Source organism: Peromyscus californicus, unplaced genomic scaffold, assembly GCF_007827085.1.
Source record: "Peromyscus californicus insignis strain IS unplaced genomic scaffold, ASM782708v3 Scaffold_4__1_contigs__length_199733344, whole genome shotgun sequence".
Taxonomy (NCBI): Eukaryota; Metazoa; Chordata; class Mammalia; order Rodentia; family Cricetidae; genus Peromyscus; species Peromyscus californicus.
In genome coordinates, this window is record NW_026294562.1 from 55,283,904 (window position 1) to 55,302,641 (window position 18,738).

The following is an 18,738-nucleotide window of genomic DNA, read 5'->3' on the forward strand; positions in this document are numbered from 1 at the left end:
TTTAGAATTGACAACTGAGGGGTGATCTGACAATGGTCGTTGTGTCTTCTGTCTGAGAAATAAAGACTGTCCCAGAAAACAGAGGGGCACCAGGTTGTGCACAGGACAGCTCTGGGAAGAAGTCATTCTTTGCCACCTGCTGCTCAGAACAGCACAAAGGGCCTTCACATTTTCTCCTCATTCTCTCCAGCCTGTTCTCCTTAGACACCAAGTTCATTAAACTAATTAAAGCAGATATTGAAACAGTTCAACCAGATCAATTTATCACAATTTCCACTTTAAACCCCCCCTCCGCCCCCAGCCAGCTCCCTCCCTTAAGAAACATATTAGCAGTCAATGAACATAACTCTGCATCTGTTAACTCTGAGCAGGAGGTTTTTATGGTCTTGTATCCAACTGGCTCTTTCCGGATTAAAAAGTAATTATTCCAAAAGAACGGCTTTATGGTTAAAATTAAACTAGCTGAAAGCTGTTAGAACCTGGACTTTGGACAAATGCCAAAGAGAGCAGTTCTGGGCATCTTTTGAGAGAAAGGGGAGGAACTCACCAGAAAGAAGAAATCTTAAACAAATGAGCATATGTAAAAATAATAATAATAATAATAATAATAAGGAAAATGCTAAACCTGTTCCACCACCCTCCTTCAGTTAGAGGCACTTTGAACATTAGGAAAGCGAAACCAGCTGTGGGTGGGGTGCAGCTGCTGCCAGGTCATCCTGCCTGAAGAAACCCAAGATTGTGCCTACATGAGGGACGTGCAGCCATGGCACAGTGGGCAACAACCAGCTGGCAGTTGGTGCGGCTCCTTGTGTGGGGACTGGGCATTGGGATGAGGCAGGTCCATGTGTGTGTGGTCACTGGCTCACTGCTCGAAGGTAACTTGCTGTGGTTTGTTATTCCATAGTTTGATTAAGAAACAAGCAGCTAGGAAAAACATAAGAGGGCACTAGTGAGCAAGAAAAAGCCCTGGGGCGCCGAGAGCTTGCTGGGTTCAGGAGTACTAGAGTTCCAGTAGGTGTGGTGGGGGTAGGGACCACAGCACGGCAACCCGCGGAGCCAAGACGGTTCCGCAGCGCTCTCTGCTGGACGACTGCGATCACACCCGCGGCTGGCGAGATGCTGGGCTCACCGGGCTCGCCTGTATGTAGTCCGCCTTCTCAGCCTGCCTTCTGTTGGACAACACGCTTTCCACCTTCACCAGGCCTTACACTATAGGCCCCGCCAGGTGGCGTTAGGCAAAATCTGACAGGGGATGGGGGAGCGCGGAGAGGAGGGATCGCTTCCACATCCATAAAATGGTAATAGTGACCACACTGCTGGCCCCGTTTATGTCAGGGGCTGTTCTCCAGCAGCAAATGAAAATGCTGTTTTACCCGCCCCTTCCTACTTCCACCCTCACGTGACCCCATTCGTTTCCTTGGAAGATCTTTCTCCCCAGTGTCCCTGAAAAAGAAACAGTCACTGTTGTAGAAGAATTGCAGCTCCCTTGTTCACAATCCGACCCCCACCCTTTCCGTACTGGGGATTGAGCCCAAGACTTAGCAAAGGTGAGCACTCTGTGGCTGAGCCAGATCCCCAACTTTCTTTTTCTCTTCGAGACAAGCAGATCTGAAATTTATCCTGCATCAGTCTCCTCCATAGCTGGGATTACAGGCCCGCACCACCATGCCCAGATCACAAGTATTTCTTCTCTTAAAAAAAATTGTTGCCGGGTAGTGGTGGTGCATGTCTTTAATTCTAGCACTTAAGAGGCAGAGGCAGGCGGATCTCAGTGAGTTTGAGGCCAGCCTGGTCTACAGAGTGAGTTCCAGGACAACAAGGGCTACACAGAGAAACCTTGTCTCGAAAAAAAAAAATTGTTTTGACAGGGGCCGGACAGACGGACCATCAATTAGGCACACTTGTTGCTCTGCAGCGAATCCATGTTTGGTTCCCAGAACCCACAAGGTGGCTCACAACAATCTGTAACTACAGTGCCAATACATCAGATGCCCTCTTCTGGCCTCCACAGGCACTAGGCAAACATTGTAGTGCACAGACATAAATGCAGGCAAAATACTCAAACACATAAAATAAAATAAATCTAAAGAATAAAATAAATGCCATTACATTATTCATCTATTCCTATTTGGAGGAAAGGTACATGGTGGGGCTCATTGCTATCTGGAGCTGTGGTTTATAGAAATCAATTCTCTCCTACCATGTGGGTCTTGGAAATAAAACTATATAACAGGGCCCCAGATCTTTGTAGGCCACAAGACCCTTAGCACAACTGACTCTATGGTGGAAATACCTTTCAAGCTGTAAAACTCAGCACATAGACAGCACCACCTGCCAAAACTTAAACAAAAACCCAATCCATCAAAGTCTATAGTTCTGGGGATGTCTCTCAATGTACTAATCTTGCTTTTTAGCTTCTGTAGTTCTGCTTCTGGTTAACCATTGTTGTTAACTGGAGTATGCCAACCCAGGACATGGTTTTTGTGCTTAAAAATTCACCCCTAAGAATGGCTTGGGGGCTACCCCGGGATCCCTAACACCCAGTGTAGTCGCTGGCTAGCTAATAAAGACTTTCTATTGGCTTCCACCCATGTTTGAGCAGTCTGCTCCGGTGAGCACCCCACAACAAAACCTTTATCTCCTGGGCCATTTCACTGGCTTTCACAAGTATTTGACACAATTTCCTTCTTTCTTTCTCTCTCCTTCCTTCCTTGTTCCTTTCCTTCCTCCTTTCCCAGGGTTTCATGTATCTCAGGCTGACCTTGAACTTGCTACATGGCCAAATATGACCTTAACCCTCTCATACTCCTGCCCCCACCTCCTAAATTGCTGAGATTACAGGCATACCTACCCCAGCTAGTTTACAAGGGCCGGGGATCAAACCCAGGGCTTCATGCATGCAGGCCAGCACTCTATCACCTGAGCTGCATACCTCGGCCCCAAAGCATCTTTTTCCTACAGGCATAGTCCATAATTTAACTTGCTGTCAATTATATGCTCAGTGTCTAAAACCCTACAAGCTTTGTGTTCTCCTATTCGACATTGTTGTTCTTGTGTCCTTAGGAACTACCTACCATAGTACCCAGGTGTAGGTGCTGGATAAGTGTCTGTTGAATCAGCACAGATGAACCATGGGACTGGCACAACAGCTGGAAATGGAAAGAACAAAGATAGATTGGGAGGAGGGGATCCTATTTCAAGAGTGTTGGCTGGTGGCACACGCCTTTAACCCCTGTACTTGGGAGGCTGAAGCAGGTAGATGTCTGTTAGTTTCAGGCTAGCTTGGTCTACATAGTGAGTTCTAGGCCAGCCAGAGTTACATGGTGAGATCCTGTCTAAAATAAAAGAGTGGCAGCATAAATTTCTATTGAACACCATGAGGGAGCTGAAGTGATGGCTCATCAGTTAAAAGCTCTAGCTGTGCAAGCCTGAGAACCTGAATTCCATCTCTGGATCCCTGGAATCCATAGTAGGCGGGAGAACCTGCGTTGTCCTCTGAACATCCACACGTGCGCCATGACAAACACAGGCTGTGGCACACATATGCCCCCATTTCCACATGTGTACACATACACACTAATAATACATTTAAAAATATTTTTTAAAAAAGAAAAACATGGGGCTGGGGAGGTACTGCATGGTTGAGCACCTGCCATTGCCTTGGGTTCAATCCTAAAACTGCAAAATAAACAAAAAATAAAACAGAAGAGCAGAGCTTTCATTCTGAACTAGAGTTTTGAAACACATTTTAAACCTGAGAGGTGCTGGTTTCACAATATAGTGAATGCACTAAATGCCACTGGACTGTAACTTTAAAAATGGCTAATTATATGTTATGTGAATTCCACCTCAATCATAAAAAAACGAAGGACAGGACTGTAATATAATAATTATGATCCTTGATCGTCAAAGCATTACAAATCCTCGATGAAGTCGACACAAAGAGCTCAGCTCTCGTGTAGCCTGGCGGTCTCCACAAGTGGGGTCACTGAAGAGATTCCCTCAGCACACCACATGTGCACACAGGGAAGTGGGAACAACAGATAACGCCGTGACTCCTTAGTCTCCGTGGGCCTGGACACGCGCCCCACCAATGCTCTGCCCTTGTTCCTCTGCCTGGAAGCAACTGCCCCGAACAGGCCCTTGGCTGCCCCACTACGTTCCTCTTCTGCTCCATGTCTCATCAGGAGACCTCCTCCTTCCCATCCTCCAGTCTAACTGCTTGGTTCTGTTTGTTTGTTTGTGGCATGGCATCTTTATATAGCTTTGGTTCTGTTTGTTTGTTTGTTTGTCTATGGCATGGCATCTTTATATAGCTTTGGCTGGCCTAGAGCTGCTTCATTTGCAGACCAGGCTTGGCCTCAAACTCACAAAAATTTGCCTGTCTCTGCCTCCCAAATACTGAGATTAAAGGCGTATACCTCCACACACAGTTCAAAATGAGAGGCATCACCCAGCAATTGATGGGAGCAGACGCAGAGACCAAAACACTAATGGGAGCCAGGGGGAACCCCACAGAAGAGGGCGAGGAAGGATTATAGGAGCCCAGAGGAGTCGAAAACACCATGAGAACACAACCCACAGAATCAACTAAGCAGGGCTCATAGGGACTCACAGAGACAGTGACAATGATGGGCCCTAGATGGGTCTGAGCTAGGTCCTGTGCATGTATGTTGTGGTTGTTAACTTGGTGTTCTTGTGGGACTCCTAACAGTGGGGGTTGGGGCGTCTTCTCTAACTCTTGCCGGCACTTGGGACCCTTTTCCTCCTACTGGGTTGCCTCTGACCAGCCTTGATAGGAGCGTTTGTGCCTAGTCTCATTGTAACTTGTTTTGCCATGCCATAACTTGTTGATATTCCTGGGAGGCCTGCTCTTTTTCTGAAAGGAAACGGGGAGCAGTGGATCTGGGGGAGGGTGGGGGACTGGAAGGAGTGGAGGGAGGGGAATCTGCAGTTGGTGTAATGTATGTTCGAAGCATTTTTAAAAAGATAAAGGAAAAGAAAAGAGAAATAAGAGGTCAGAAAAAGTAAAATGAATAAATAAAATACTTGTTAAATGAGCGGCTGGAGAAATGGTTAAGAGCACCTGTTGCCCTCGCAGAGGACCCAGGTCGTGTACCCAGCTCCCATACTGTGGCTCACAAACATCTGTAACTCCAGTTCCAAGGAATCTAATGCCCTCTTCTGACCTCTGAGGGTACCAGACATGCTCATGGTGCACAGACACATATGCAGGCAAAACACTCATACACATAAAGTAAAATAAAAGTAAATTTTTTTAAAGGATATTTTTTTTTTTTTTTTGGTTTTTCGAGACATGGTTTCTCTGTGTAGCTTTGCGCCTTTCCTGGAACTCACTTGGTAGTCCAGGCTGGCCTCGAACTCACAGAGATCCGCCTGGCTCTGCCTCCCGAGTGCTGGGATTAAAGGCGTGCGCCACCACCGCCCGGCTAAAGGATATTTTTTTTAAACTTTATTTTATGTGCATTGGTGTGAGGGTGTCAGATCCCCTGGAACTGGAATTACAGACAGTTGTGAGCTGCCATGTGGGTGCTGGCAATTGAACCCGGGTCCTCTGGAAGAGCAGCCAGTGCTTTTAACTGCTAGGCCATCTCTCCAGGCCCAATAAAAGTAAATTTAAAAAAGAACTTGAGCCGGGTGGTGGTGGCGCATGCCTTTAGTCCCAGCACTCAGGAGGCAGAGCCAGGTGGATCTCTGTGAGTTCAAGGCCAGCCTGGGCTACAGAGTGAGATCCAGGCAGGCACCAAAACTACACAGAGAAGCCCTGTCTTGAAAAACCAAAAAAAAAAGAACTTGAACCGATTAAAATGGATTGAAAAATTAAAAGATAACTTGATAATAAAGTATCTAATTTGCCAACCTCACTCTTCATTGCCAACCTTGCTCTTCCACTCTCTCTCAGTGGTGCAGGAACATGTTGTCAACCTTGAGTAAATTTAAAACTTTCTAAAAATGTCTGAAATTGAATCTCTAGAGAAAATGTTTGGCTCTCTGAATGTGGCACACATACAATCGTATGCATATATCAACATGTTTTCCCTGAAGACTTCCTTATATGAGCAGCTAAAATTTACAGCTCAAAATCTAAGCACATGATTCTTCACAGAACAACAAAAACCCACCAAAACTTGCATATCAAGTCCTTACTTTTGCCATTTTCTACCGCCTAGATATAGTGAAGGCTTTGTTTCTTTAATTTTTTTGGTATTTTAAGACAGGGTCTCCCTAGATAGACCAGGCTGTTCTCGAACTCAGAGTGATTCTCCTGCCTCAGACTCCTAAAGTCTGAGGGGATTACAGATATGGACCACTATGCCTGTTGCTATATGTGGGAGGCCACCTCCCACCTTTTTAAAAGGTTCCTATGAGGAGGAGAGAGGAATAAAAACTTTTAGATAGAAAGACAGCGAGAGAGGAGAAAGACAGAAACACAGGATAGCTTCGGGAGGACCTGGATCAAAATCCACCGGCCCCTTCTGGCTCTTCAAAAGGTCTTTTTAAGGCCGGGCGGGTGGTGGCGCACGCCTTTAATCCCAGCACTCGGGAGGCAGAGCCAGGCGGATCTCTGTGAGTTCGAGGCCAGCCTGGACTACTAAGTGAGTTCCAGGAAAGGCGCAAAGCTACACAGAGAAACCCTGTCTCGAAAAAACCAAAAAAAAAAAAAAAAAAGGTCTTTTTATAAACAATGCCAAGGGGTGGGGAAAAGACCTCCTTGCTAGATCAAAGCATACTGCACAGCCAAGTGCAGACCCTTCCACATACCTGGTAACCACACCTGTGGTTCAATAATCCCCTTATGCAGCCTTGCTGGGTAAAGCAAGCTCAGATTCTTGGACCCTGAGTATGTTCTCATTAGGAAACCTCTGTGGGTCTCTACAGCTATATTGCAATTAAAAGATTTTTTTTTGTTTTTCCAGACAGGGTCTCACTGTGTAGCCCTAGCTGACCTGAAACTGGCTATGTAGGCCAGGCTGACTTCAAACCCATAGAAATCTACCTGCCTCTGTCTCCTGAGGGCAGGGACTAAAATTGTGCACCACCATGTCTGGCCTATGTTGCATTTGATCAGTGCTGATCTCAGGAACTATGACCTTTGTCCTGCAGCAATTGTATATAACCCTCCTCCCCATGGGCTCAAGCATGGTAAGTACTGAAGTGTTCGGGTTTTATTTTTGTTTTTGTTTTTTAATTCTCACAGCATGAAGAAAAAAGACAAACAAAACACCTATTGTATCTCACATCCCCTCAAACTCAAAGGGATATTTAGGCAGCAAGGAGGCCTGGGCCCTACATGGATTAAAACACAGACTAGCATCTAATGCAAGCTGAGTGGTTCCCCTCACAGAGGAACAAGAGGTGCAAACAGGCCCTGCAGAGGTGGGCGGGGACCCCCAGGCAGGCTGGGAGCACTCTGGCTGATGAAGGCACACAGGCCCTAGGTAAAGGAATCAGACGGGTGTCTATGTTTGCTGTGTGGGTCTAATGTGGCCAGACAGTCTCAATTTTTCTTTTCTTTTCTTTCTTTCTGTTTTTTGTTGTTGGTGTTGTTTTTTTGGAGACAGGGTTTCCCTGTGTAGTCCTAGCTATTCTGTATCTCACTCTATAAACCAGGCTGGCCTCGAACTCACAGAGATCCGCTCTGACTCTGCCTCCCGAGTGCTGGGATTAAGGGCGTGCGCCACTGCTGCCCATCTTGGTCTCAGTTTTTCAGGAAAATATAGAAACCTAGATTTTACTGTGAATCTCAAAATTTTTTAAAGTTCATTAGTTCCAAAAATGAGCCCAATATAACATGCCTGTGCCTTGAAATAGTGCACAGGGGCTTGACTGTGTGCTTTGGGAGCAGTAAGCAGTTATAGGCCTAAATCTACCAAATTAAGTGTTACAGATGTGTTCTCTTCCTTTTCCTCTGTTTCCTGATTTGTCATTGTTTGTTTGTTTGAGACAAGGTCTCATATAGGCCAGGCTAGACTCCATTCATTACCTATCCAAGGATGACTTTAAACTCCTGCTCATCCTCCCTTCAGGTTCCTAAGTGCTGGGATTACAGGCGATGCTCCACCACACAGTTTTTATCAACTGCTTCCCAGGGACATGACCTGACTTCCAATTACTTGACAGTGGTAATCTGTCAGCTGGTGAAGCTACAACATAGTGAGAATGAATGCTGATCCCCCTGGGTTCAAAGCCAATCTCCAACACTTACAGTCAGCACAAACTAGCAATGTCACTTAGGTTGAGCACTCTATCTTCAATTTTTTTTGGGGGGGGGGGCAGTTCAAGGCAGAGTTTCTCTGTATAGCTTTGGAGCCTGTCCTGGAACTCACTCTATAGACCAGGCTGGCCTCAAACTCACAGAGATCTGCCTGCTTCTGCCTTCCGAGTGTTGGGATTAAAGGCAATGAGCAAATACAGCTCAGCTATCTTCAATTTTTATGACCCATAAAACTCATATAATAAGACAATTCCTGGCTAGTGAGATGGCTCTGTGGATAAAAGCATCTGCTGTGCAAGCCTGACAAACTGAGTTCGAATCCCAGAGCCCATATTAAAAACAACAAAATAAAGCTGGAAATCGCAGCATGCATCTGTACTCCCAGCACTCCTGAAGAGAGATGAGAAGCAGAAACAACAAAGATTCCTGCTTCAACAAGGTGTAAAGCAAGACTCTACTGTTTCCTGCCAGGCCATACAATGTGCCATGGTACACACCACACCTCACACATACACTAAAAAATAAGTACATTTTAAAAACTTACTGTGGCTGCATTCCTGCTGAGCTACTCCTGGCTCTCACAATCCCTCCCAGAAGGCTATTTGGGGATTAAGTGACAAAGATGAAGAACCCATTGCAGAGGAAGCCCCCGAAGTACACCCAGCCAGCACTGTCTGTGAATCGGGTGCATCCTTTCTCACCACTTAGTCACAATGAATGAGCAAGTCTTGCTTGAACAGGATGTTTTTTAGAGACAGGGTTTCTCTGTGTAGCCCTGGTTTGTCCTGGAGCTCCCTCTGTAGACCAGGCTGGCCTAGAACTCAGAGACCTACCCGCCTCTGCCCCCTGAGTACTGGGATTAAAGGTGTGCCGCCGCCGCCGCCGCCGCCGCCGCCGCCGCCGCCGCCGCCGCCGCCGCCACCACCACCCAGCTTTGAAAAGGATTTCTAACCCTGCCCAAAACCTCTCTTCTCTTTATTCCCACTCTTGGCTTTGGTCCATAGCCTTCTCCCTCCCCCCTCAACTATTACAATGATCTGATATCACATCTCTTGCTTAGGTGTCCCCTCACCTAGGCCTAGGTGACTCCATCTCTTGGCTTAGTCATTTACATACGTGAAATACAGAGCTGATGTTGTCACTCTCCCTATAACCTACAGAACAAAGTCTCAATCCTTTCCTCAGGGCTCTTCCCATGCTCACATCTGATTAGCCTGGACTTCCTGCTTAATTCTTCCTACCTTAGCCATTCAGGTTCCCATCACGGCCCTCAGGGGACAGTCTTTCTGTTAAAATTTGTCCTCCATGTTCACTTGTATGGTCCCTGTTCCTTCTGACTCTTCATTTCTTTCTTTATTACTTTTTTTTCAGTCTGATTATATAGCCCTGGATGGCTTAGAATTCTCCAAGTAGACCAGGTTGATCTTGAACTCACAAAGATCCACCTGCCTCTGCCTCCTGAGTGCTGGGATTAAAGGAGTGCACCACTGCACCTGGCCCTTCTTACCTTTGTAAATCCAGCCCCAATCTCTACTACAGAGCATTTCCTGATGCATTACTAACTTTGCTTCTGCAGTTGCGCCTGCCCAGCCTCTTTAAACCCATCTCATCACTCCTTGGAATACACTTGCTGATATATCTGTCCCAGTGTGAGAAAAGACACAAAGAACAAGGACCTGCTCTTGTTTTCCCTATCATTTCCAGCCAGGATATAATGAGTGTTCAGTGCTTGCTGAATGAATTAGGCCATTGAAACAAAGGCCAAATAACAATAATAATGGTATTACTTTCAAAATCCTGTTATAAGAAAAACAGATCTAGGTGGGCATAGTGATGCATGCCTTTAATCCCAGCACTCAAGTGGCAGAGGACAAGTGGATTTCTCTGAGTTCAAGGCCAGCCTCGTTTACAGAGTGAGCTCCAGGATGGCCAGAGCTATATAATGAGATCTTATCTTGAAAACAAACAAACAAAAAAAGAAAAGGAACACGGACTACTGGAAATATACAAAGACAAAAAAAAAAAGGGAGGGCAACAGAAATACATAAAATCCACTCAGAAGCCCTTACTCCCAGAAATGTGTGCATTTTGGTTAACTATAGCAGAAAAGGTTAGTAAACACATAAAACCCAGACAGACAGGTGAGATTTTTGTGGGCCTGTTACCTCAGCTATTGGGAATCTGAGGGAATCATGAGTTCAGTGCCAACCTAGAGAACATAGCAAGAACTTTCAAATTAAAATGGGGGCTGATATAGCAATTCACACCTTTAATTCTAGCATGTTGAAGGCAGAAGCAGGTGGAGTTCTGTGAGTTCAAGGCCAGGCTAGTCTACACAGCAGTTCTAGGCCAGCCTGAGCTACAGAGTAAGAACTTGTCTCAACAAATAAACAAACAAATAAACCTTCTAGCTATCTAGATAGTTTGACACATCTGCACTTACAAGGCAGTTGGCATTTGTCATAGTAACTTGATCTATCCTCACTGGTGTCTGTGGTCTTGGTGGGAATGCATCTGATATCTCAGGTTAAGAACTTACCCAGCCAAAGAACAGAAAGCTGATAATTTGGTCAGAATCTGTATATCCTGACGTGTAGTTCATTTCCCATACAAGGGGCAAATGCTGTCTTGATCTTGTGCCCAAGAAAGTGTCTTTTAAAGGATGACAATACCTCAGCTCACAGAGTCACCAGAGGAATCTTCAAATGATGGTCTCAGGTAGACATAGGTCTAGGGAAGAAAATAAACATTACTTTTTGCATTTATGGTTTTTTTTTAAGATTTTTTTTTTACACATATGAGTGTTTTATCTGCATGTGTATCTGTACACCACGTTTGTGCAGTACCCGAGGATGTCAGAAGAAGGCATCAGAATTGGAATTTCAGATGGTTGTGAGCCACCATGTGGGTGCTGAACTTGAACCCCAGTCCCCTGGAAGAGCAATCAGTGCTCTTACAAGGTTGAACCGTATCTGCAGCCCCTGAATTTATGTCCTTACACACATGCCACTTGAAGTGCTTTTTCTCAAGCTTCCTTGAGTGATGGAAGGGCTGTGTATCAGCTTCTCCACCTTACCCCAGGCCAGAGTTTGCTTTGGTGGACTAGGAAACTAGGTCAGCTAGTCCAGAAACAATGGAGACCAATGTACAGCCGAGTAGGGTGGCTCTGAAGTCAGGTTGTCTGAGTTACAGCCTGGCTTTGGCAGTTTTGAGTTGGTAGACTTGGTAGAGGAACAGTTCCCATTGCAAAGAACTGAGCAAAGGGTTAAAGGATGAGAACATGCATAGTGCTTGGCAAGCACCTATTCATCTTAACTGCTTATAACAAGAAGCCAGAAAATGTTATCAGTATCATTCACTTGCAACAAGATCTTATGACCAAAGAAAGGCAGCCATGGCCATGCACATTTGTAATCCCCACATTTAGGAGACTGAGACAGGATCAAGAGGCTGAGGTCAGCTGGGCGGTGGTGGCACCTGACTTTAACCCCAGCACTCAAGAGGCAGAGGCAGGCGGATCTCTATGAGTTAGGCTAGCCTGGTCTACAGAATGAGTTCCAGGACAGACTCCAACATTACACAGAGAAACTCTGTTTCAAAAAACCTTTTAAAAAAAGGGGGGGCTTGAGGTCACTTGGGGCTACATAACAAGTTCAAGACCAGCCTAGGGCATATAGCGAGACCCTGCCTTAAAAAAAAAAAAAAAAAAAAAAAGAGTGCTGGAGCAATGACTCAGTGGTTAAGAGCACTTGTTGCTCTTGCAGAGAACCTGGCTCATACAACCATCTGTAACTCCAGTTGCAAAGGATCCAACACTCTTTCCCTGGCTGCTATGAGCACAGCACCCATGTGCTGCACATACATACACACAAGCAAAACACTCACACATGTAAAAATAAATCTCTTTTAAAATTTTTAAATGAGGGGCTGGAGAGATGGCTCAGAGGTTAAGAGCACTGACTGCTCTTCCAGAGGTCCTGAGTTCAATTCCCAGCAACCACATGGTGGCTCACAACCATCTGTAATGAGATCTGGTGCCCTCTTCTGGCCTGCAGGCACACATGCTGTATACCTAATAAATAAATAAATCTTTAAAAAAAAAAAAAAAAAAATTTTAAATGAGGGGCTTGAGAGATGGCTCAGTGGTTAAGAGCACTGATTGCTCTTCCAGAGGACCAGGGTTCAATTCCCAGCAACCATATGGTGGTTCACAGCCATACATAATGAGATCAGGTGCCCTCTTCTGGCCTGCAGGCAGGCAGACATACAGACAGAACACTGTATACATAATAAATAAATCTTAAAAAAAAAAATGTTTAAATGAGTACATAAAAAAGACCCTGTTAGTAGGCTTGAGCCATCAGAAGCTTATCTTTACAACTCCTACCCATTTCCACTATCTCTACTTTATTGTCTAACTACGGGATCAGAGTTCTCAGAAAATGGAGGAAGGAGCAACCAATCAGCTTCGGACCAAGGGAAAGGCAGAACTATCAGGGACAGAGAGCAGAAAACAGGCCACAGCCACAGAATGGCTTGCTGTGCAACTGGCTCCAGCCTAAAAACAGATCTGGTGTCCCAGTCGCCATGCTGGAGGAAAACAAAGCACATCTTCAAGCTGCTGAGTGCATGTCCTGTGCTCAGACAAAGCTCAGGTTCAAGTACGGAAGAGACACCTGCGGCTCCACAGAGCCGTGAGACAGTCTAACCGGCAGAGGAATTATTGCAATGATTTATCCCTTGATGGTAAATGGTAAAGTCAATGACTGCAATACGTTGATTCCATGAATACATGCTTACCGTCTACTATGTGCTAGGACGAGGGCTGCCCCCACACAGACACACATTTCTGTTCCCATGGAGCTTACATGCTAGAGGAGACAGACAGATGATTTTTTGTTTGTTTGTTTTTCAAGACAGGGTTTCTCCGAAGCTTTGTGCCTTTCCTGGATCTTGCTCTGTAGACCAGGCTGGCCTGGAACTCACAGAGATCCGCCTGGCTCTGCCTCCAGTGCTGGGATTAAAGGCGTGCGCCACCGCCGGGCTCAGACAGATGATTAACAACTACTACAGGCATGCTGGGGTTTGTAAGTCTAACACTCGGGGCTAAAGCAGGAAGACCGGGAGTGTGAGACAGGCTGAGCAACACAGTAAGATTCTGGAGTGGTGGTGGGTGGACTGGCACAATAGCTCACTTTCTCTGGAAGCTATCAGATGATGCAACTGACCAACATAAGGAGAGGAGGGATGGAGAAATTATCTTAGGGCTAACTGTGTGCACAAAAAATATAGCAAAGGGCTCAAAAATCTTTTGGACTCTTGTGGGGAAACCTAGGCAAGAATACACAAGAAACTTAAGGAGAGCTCCCTTTCGGTTGAGGATTTCATAGAGAGGCGAAAGACAGCTGAGGAGTTGGTGAGAACATGGAGATTAAGAGCTTGGAGCAGGGATGCCTTTAATCCTAGCACTCAGGGATGGAGCCATCTCCGTGGGACCAAACATTGTGCCTGGGGCCAACCCAGGGCCCAGCTACCGATCCTGCAAAGCCCAACAACTTGGAGGTGTTGGTGAGATTACCCTACTGATCAACCTGTTCTGCTGAGACCCATTCGGGAGAGGTTTCAGAAGCATGCAGCCTGCACTCTGAGGAAACAAGATCAGCTGAGGAGTGGGCGAGAGACCCGAGAACGTAAGAGAAGGAGCTGTCCAGCCACCGAACCAGATCACCAGAATCATAAGCCCACCCTACTTACTGGAAACAGGTAAGGCCCCATCTCTGGACCGGCAGACCAGGTCTCTAGCCCCTAGGCCCCAGCCATCAGAGCCCCAGGGACCAGGCAGCTACCTTTCCCTGCTCCCTCACCAAAAAAAACCAGCCCCTTCGAACCCAACAACCACTGGAGCCAAAAGCCCACCCTGCACCAATTGGGAACAATTGTTCCCTGAGACAGAACCCACTAACACTGATTGGACTAAGCTGCTTCCAGAGAAACAGAGCCCAACAGCACTGATTCGACCAAGAACTCCTAGTGGACCAAGACTACCAATTAGAACAAGAGAGGCACCTTCAGACACAGACACGGCCTGCACCTAGCGGAGGAAGAGATGAGTGGACACCAGTGCAAAAATACAGGCAACAACATAAAGACCTATATGACAACATCAGAACCTAGTGATTCTACACCTGCAGGACCTGAACATACCAAGGCAGAAGAAATCAATCCTAAAAATGACTAAGAAGATGATAGATTTAAAGAGGAAATGAAAAACTCTCTTAAAGAGGAAATAAAAATTTCCCTTAAAGAAATGGAAGAAAAAAACAAACAAAAAATTGGAAGAAATCAAAGAAAGCCAAGAAAAAGTAATTAAACAGATGAAGGAAACAGTTCAAGATTTGAAAATTGAAATCCAGACAACAAAGAAGAAACTTAAGGAAAAAGCATAAGGCAGCCGAGTGTGGAGGCTCACATTTGTAATCCTAGCTGAGACAGGAGTGTGTTTGAGGCCAGCCTGGGTTGCACTGTGACTTGTAGGCAAATTTGGGCTACAGACTGAGACCTTGTCAATCATAAACGAATGCTGGAGATGTACCAGGGTTGGCAGAGTGCTTGCCGAACATGACCGAAGCCCCAGGTTCCATCCTCAGCACCACACAAACTGAATGCAGGGCTCACACCTGCCATCTCAGCACTCCGGAGGTGGAAGAAGATCAGAAGTTCAAGGTCATTGTTGACCACATATTGAGTTCCAGAATTTGAAGCCAGCCTGGGCTACCTAAGACTCTGTCTCAACACACATACACACATACACACACACACACACACACACACACACACACACACACACACACCACACCACACCACACCACCACCACCAATAATAACGACAAAAGACATGAGGCTAGCATATGCTTATGACACTTATAATATGAAATCTATATTCAGAAATTGTGCTTTTAAAAAAATAACCAGAGGAGAAAGGGGGTGAAAAAAAGATTTTGGAGACAGAGTCTCTCTATTACGTGGTCCTGGCTGTCCTAGAACTCACTCTGTAGACTATGCTGGCCAAGAACTCAAGAGCTCTGCCTGCTTCTGCCTCCTGAGTTCTGGGAATAAAGGTGTGCGTCACCAAGCCAGGCTTGGTGAAATATTCTCCTATCCTACTCATTCTACTACCTCTACCATCAGGACATAAGAACCTATCTTGATAATGGAGAATGTGTCTTCGTCTGTGCACCATATGTGTGCTTGGTGCCTGAGGTGGTGGTGAGCCGCCATGTGGGTGCTGGGAATAGAACTGGGTCTTTTGTAAGAACAATAAGTGCTCTTACCCACTGAGCCAACTCTCCAGCCCTAATGGAGTCTTGACAATAGATACTCGAAGGCTTTTCTGCTCCTTAGGAAGAGGGTAGATTGTGGATAAGATATAAAAGGCTTAAGTCAAGTAGTACAAGCCTGTATTACCAACACTCAGGAGGATTGAGCTTTTGATGTCAGCCAGAGCTAAGAGGAAGCCCTGTTTCAAAAAAGAAACAAATATTCTAGTACTTGGGAGGCAAAGACAGGTAGATCTTTGTATTTGAGAGGCCAGCCTGGACATCCTGGTGTACATATAGTTCCAGGCCAGCCAAGGGAACATATCTAGATCATCATCATCATCATCATCATCATCAACAACACACACACACCATGTAATCAGATGAATAATTAAAAATGAAAGATGGGCCAGGTAGTGGTGGCACACGCCTTTGATCCCAGCACTAGGCGGGCAGAGGCAGATGGATCTCTGTGAGTTTGAGGCCAGCCTGGTCTACAGAGTGAGTTCCAGGATGGCCAAGGCTACACAGAGAAACCCTGTCTTGAAAAGCCGGAAAAAAAAGAAAAAGCAAAGCAAAAGATGGAAATATTCAGGAACAAATAGAATACCTTTACATTAAGTATGGGCATTCAAATCTGATGTGAGGATGAAGTGAACCTGTGAAAAAGGAATTAGTTACTAGTGAGGATGAGTTTGGTCCAGATACATAGGGCTCTTGTAAGAGGGCTGTCAAAACAGACGGTAAAACTGGTTGCATGGGCTGTATAGAAATATCAACAAACCTAAACTGCCGTGGCAGGAAGTGGCTTCTCGGTTCCTTCACTTTAATTGTCACTCCTCTTCCCGCTGCTTCACTGCAGGAGCCCCTCGGGTTGTGGTGTCTGCATCAGACACCTCACCTGTTTGCTGCTTCTCCACAGCCCTCTGTGTCCATCCTTTATCTGCTTTTTTACATCCTCCTACATCTCCTATGCCTGACCATGTACATCTGCCAAACCCAGCCCACTCTAGACTCATTTCTCCAACAGTTCTTCAAAATTGAAGCAGTTTCCTTCTACTTAGCATTCATTCCCAATCTTTTTTTCTCCTTTAAAATGTTCCCATTTTCCTCCTTCCCACCCTTCCTTTCTATTGATATCAGCTTGGCCTCCACACCCATAATTCTGCTCATTCCCATGCTCCTTTCAGGTCCAGAATCCTCCCTCATATTTACCCTTTCTGGATCAACAAAGTTTTGCTTTGCTCTAGCTTCTCTTTGACTTTCAATACTTCTCCAATCTCCTTCTTTACATTCAATTCTTTATCCACCTGATTCCCGGGAGCCGTCTCCAGTTGTGTCTTTCTCTTCCATAGGAACAGATTCATCAGCAGTATCTTCCATTTCATCCAAGACGACATTGTCAATTTCCCCCCCTTTCTCTGCTCCTTCATCTCCCCCTTCTACACTTTCAGAAGGAATTTGCATTTCCTGACTCATATTTTCCATCATACTTTCATCACCAGTAATATTTATCACTCTTTCAGGAGCCTCTTCAGTTGTACTTCCTGTTAGTGAATGCTCTTCCACGCTTACACTTCCGGTTAGTGATTGCTCTTCCAGCTTCATCTCGCTGGATTGTACTTTCTCAATATTTGACTCCACTTTATCTTCGGTGGATCTCAAACTTTTACCAGTTCTTAGCTTCTCTCCACTGGACCTTAATTTCTCTCTACTCAACCTCTTTTCATCACTTGACCTCACCTTCTCTTTGGAGGACCCCCGCCTCTCTCCACTGTCGGAGGCCTTCTCTCTGAGGGACCCCCGTTTCTCTCCACTGTCGGAGGCCTTCTCTCTGAGGGACCCCCGTTTCTCTCCACTGTCGGAGGCCTTCTCTCTGAGGGACCCCCGTTTCTCTCCACTGTCGGAGGCCTTCTCTCTGAGGGACCCCCGTTTCTCTCCACTGTCGGAGGCCTTCTCTCTGAGGGACCCCCGTTTCTCTCCACTGTCGGAGGCCTTCTCTCTGAGGGACCCCCGTTTCTCTCCACTGTCTGACACCTTCTCTCTGAGGGACCCCCGTTTCTCTCCACTGTCTGACACCTTCTCTCTGAGGGACCCCCGTTTCTCTCCACTGTCGGAGGGCTTCTTTCTAATGGAACCCCGTTTCTCTCCACTGTCCGACACCTCTCTGATGGAACCCCGTTTCTCTCCACTGTAGGAGGCCTTCTTTCTGATGGAACCCCGTTTCTCTGCACTGTCGGAGGCCTTCTTTCTGATGGAACCCCGTTTCTCTCCACTGTCCGACACCTCTCTGATGGAACCCCGTTTCTCTCCACTGTCGGAGGCCTTCTTTCTGATGGAACCCCGTTTCTCTCCACTGTCCGACACCTCTCTGATGGAACCCCGTTTCTCCCTACTGTCTGTTTTCTCTACAACAGACCTCCGCTTCTCTCCCGAGGACACCCGTTTCTCTCTCTTGTACATCAAGTTCTCTCCACTTGACTCCAACTCCTCACTCTGCCTCAGTTGATCCCCTCTGGACCTCAAGTCCCCTCCACTGGTCCTCTGCTTGTCCTTAGACTTCAGTCTTTCTTCAGACTCTGTCATCTCTGCACTCTTAGATAGAGATCCAGTTTTGGGTCTGTCCTCCTGCTGTCTCCAAATCTCTGAGCTGTCATCCTCCAAACTTGCTGGAGCCTGTGATGTCCTTCCTACATTGTTCGGGAGCTTTGTGTCCACCCTTTGTGTCGATCTCTCTTTCGAGATCTTCTTCCCCACAACTTCCAGCTTCCAGTTCTCAGATTCCAACTTGGGGTCCCACAGTTTAGACTTTTGCAGGTTTCTGTCCAAGAGTTCCACTCTCTTTCCAATCACGACGAGCCCATTCCAGGGCGCCCACACCTTCTCTTTCTCTCGCACTGGCGCCTTCTTGCAGAGTGGCTCGGGTGGCGATCGCCTGGGGACGTGGGCCTTGGCCTTGCTCCGAGTGCCCCGTGCCCGGGCCTTACTGCGTCCCCGCGGCCCCCTAAACTGCTTACTCCGTACTTTCGCGCTCGGGTGTGAAACCTTGAACGGAGCCTCTTTCTCCACAGACATTGCCGCCTGCCCTCGGCCCTAGCCCCGCCGACCCACTCGGGTGCCCCATTCCCCCTTACCCAACCCTCCCTCCCACCCTCGCCCCCTCCAGACTGCCCGCCCCGCCCACCG

At 46.5% G+C, this 18,738-nt stretch overlaps 1 protein-coding gene across 3 annotated transcripts in view; it reads right to left on the reverse strand.

Moving 5' to 3' along the window:
• Positions 1–18,667, reverse strand: part of Ap5b1 (adaptor related protein complex 5 subunit beta 1) — a 79,571-nt gene extending 60,904 nt beyond the window's left edge. The window contains exons 1-3 of one of the 3 annotated variants that reach the window (XM_052761217.1): positions 16,337–18,667; positions 16,163–16,211; positions 10,776–10,966 (exon numbers count right to left, since the gene is read on the reverse strand). The gene's annotated coding sequence lies outside the window, so the exon portion shown is untranslated. Of the gene's footprint in view, positions 1–10,775; positions 10,967–15,567; positions 15,654–16,162; positions 16,212–16,336 lie in introns of those variants that run through there. The other 2 variants (XM_052761216.1, XM_052761218.1) reach the window with 2 other exon arrangements.
• Between the last annotated feature and the right edge of the window lie 71 nt (positions 18,668–18,738).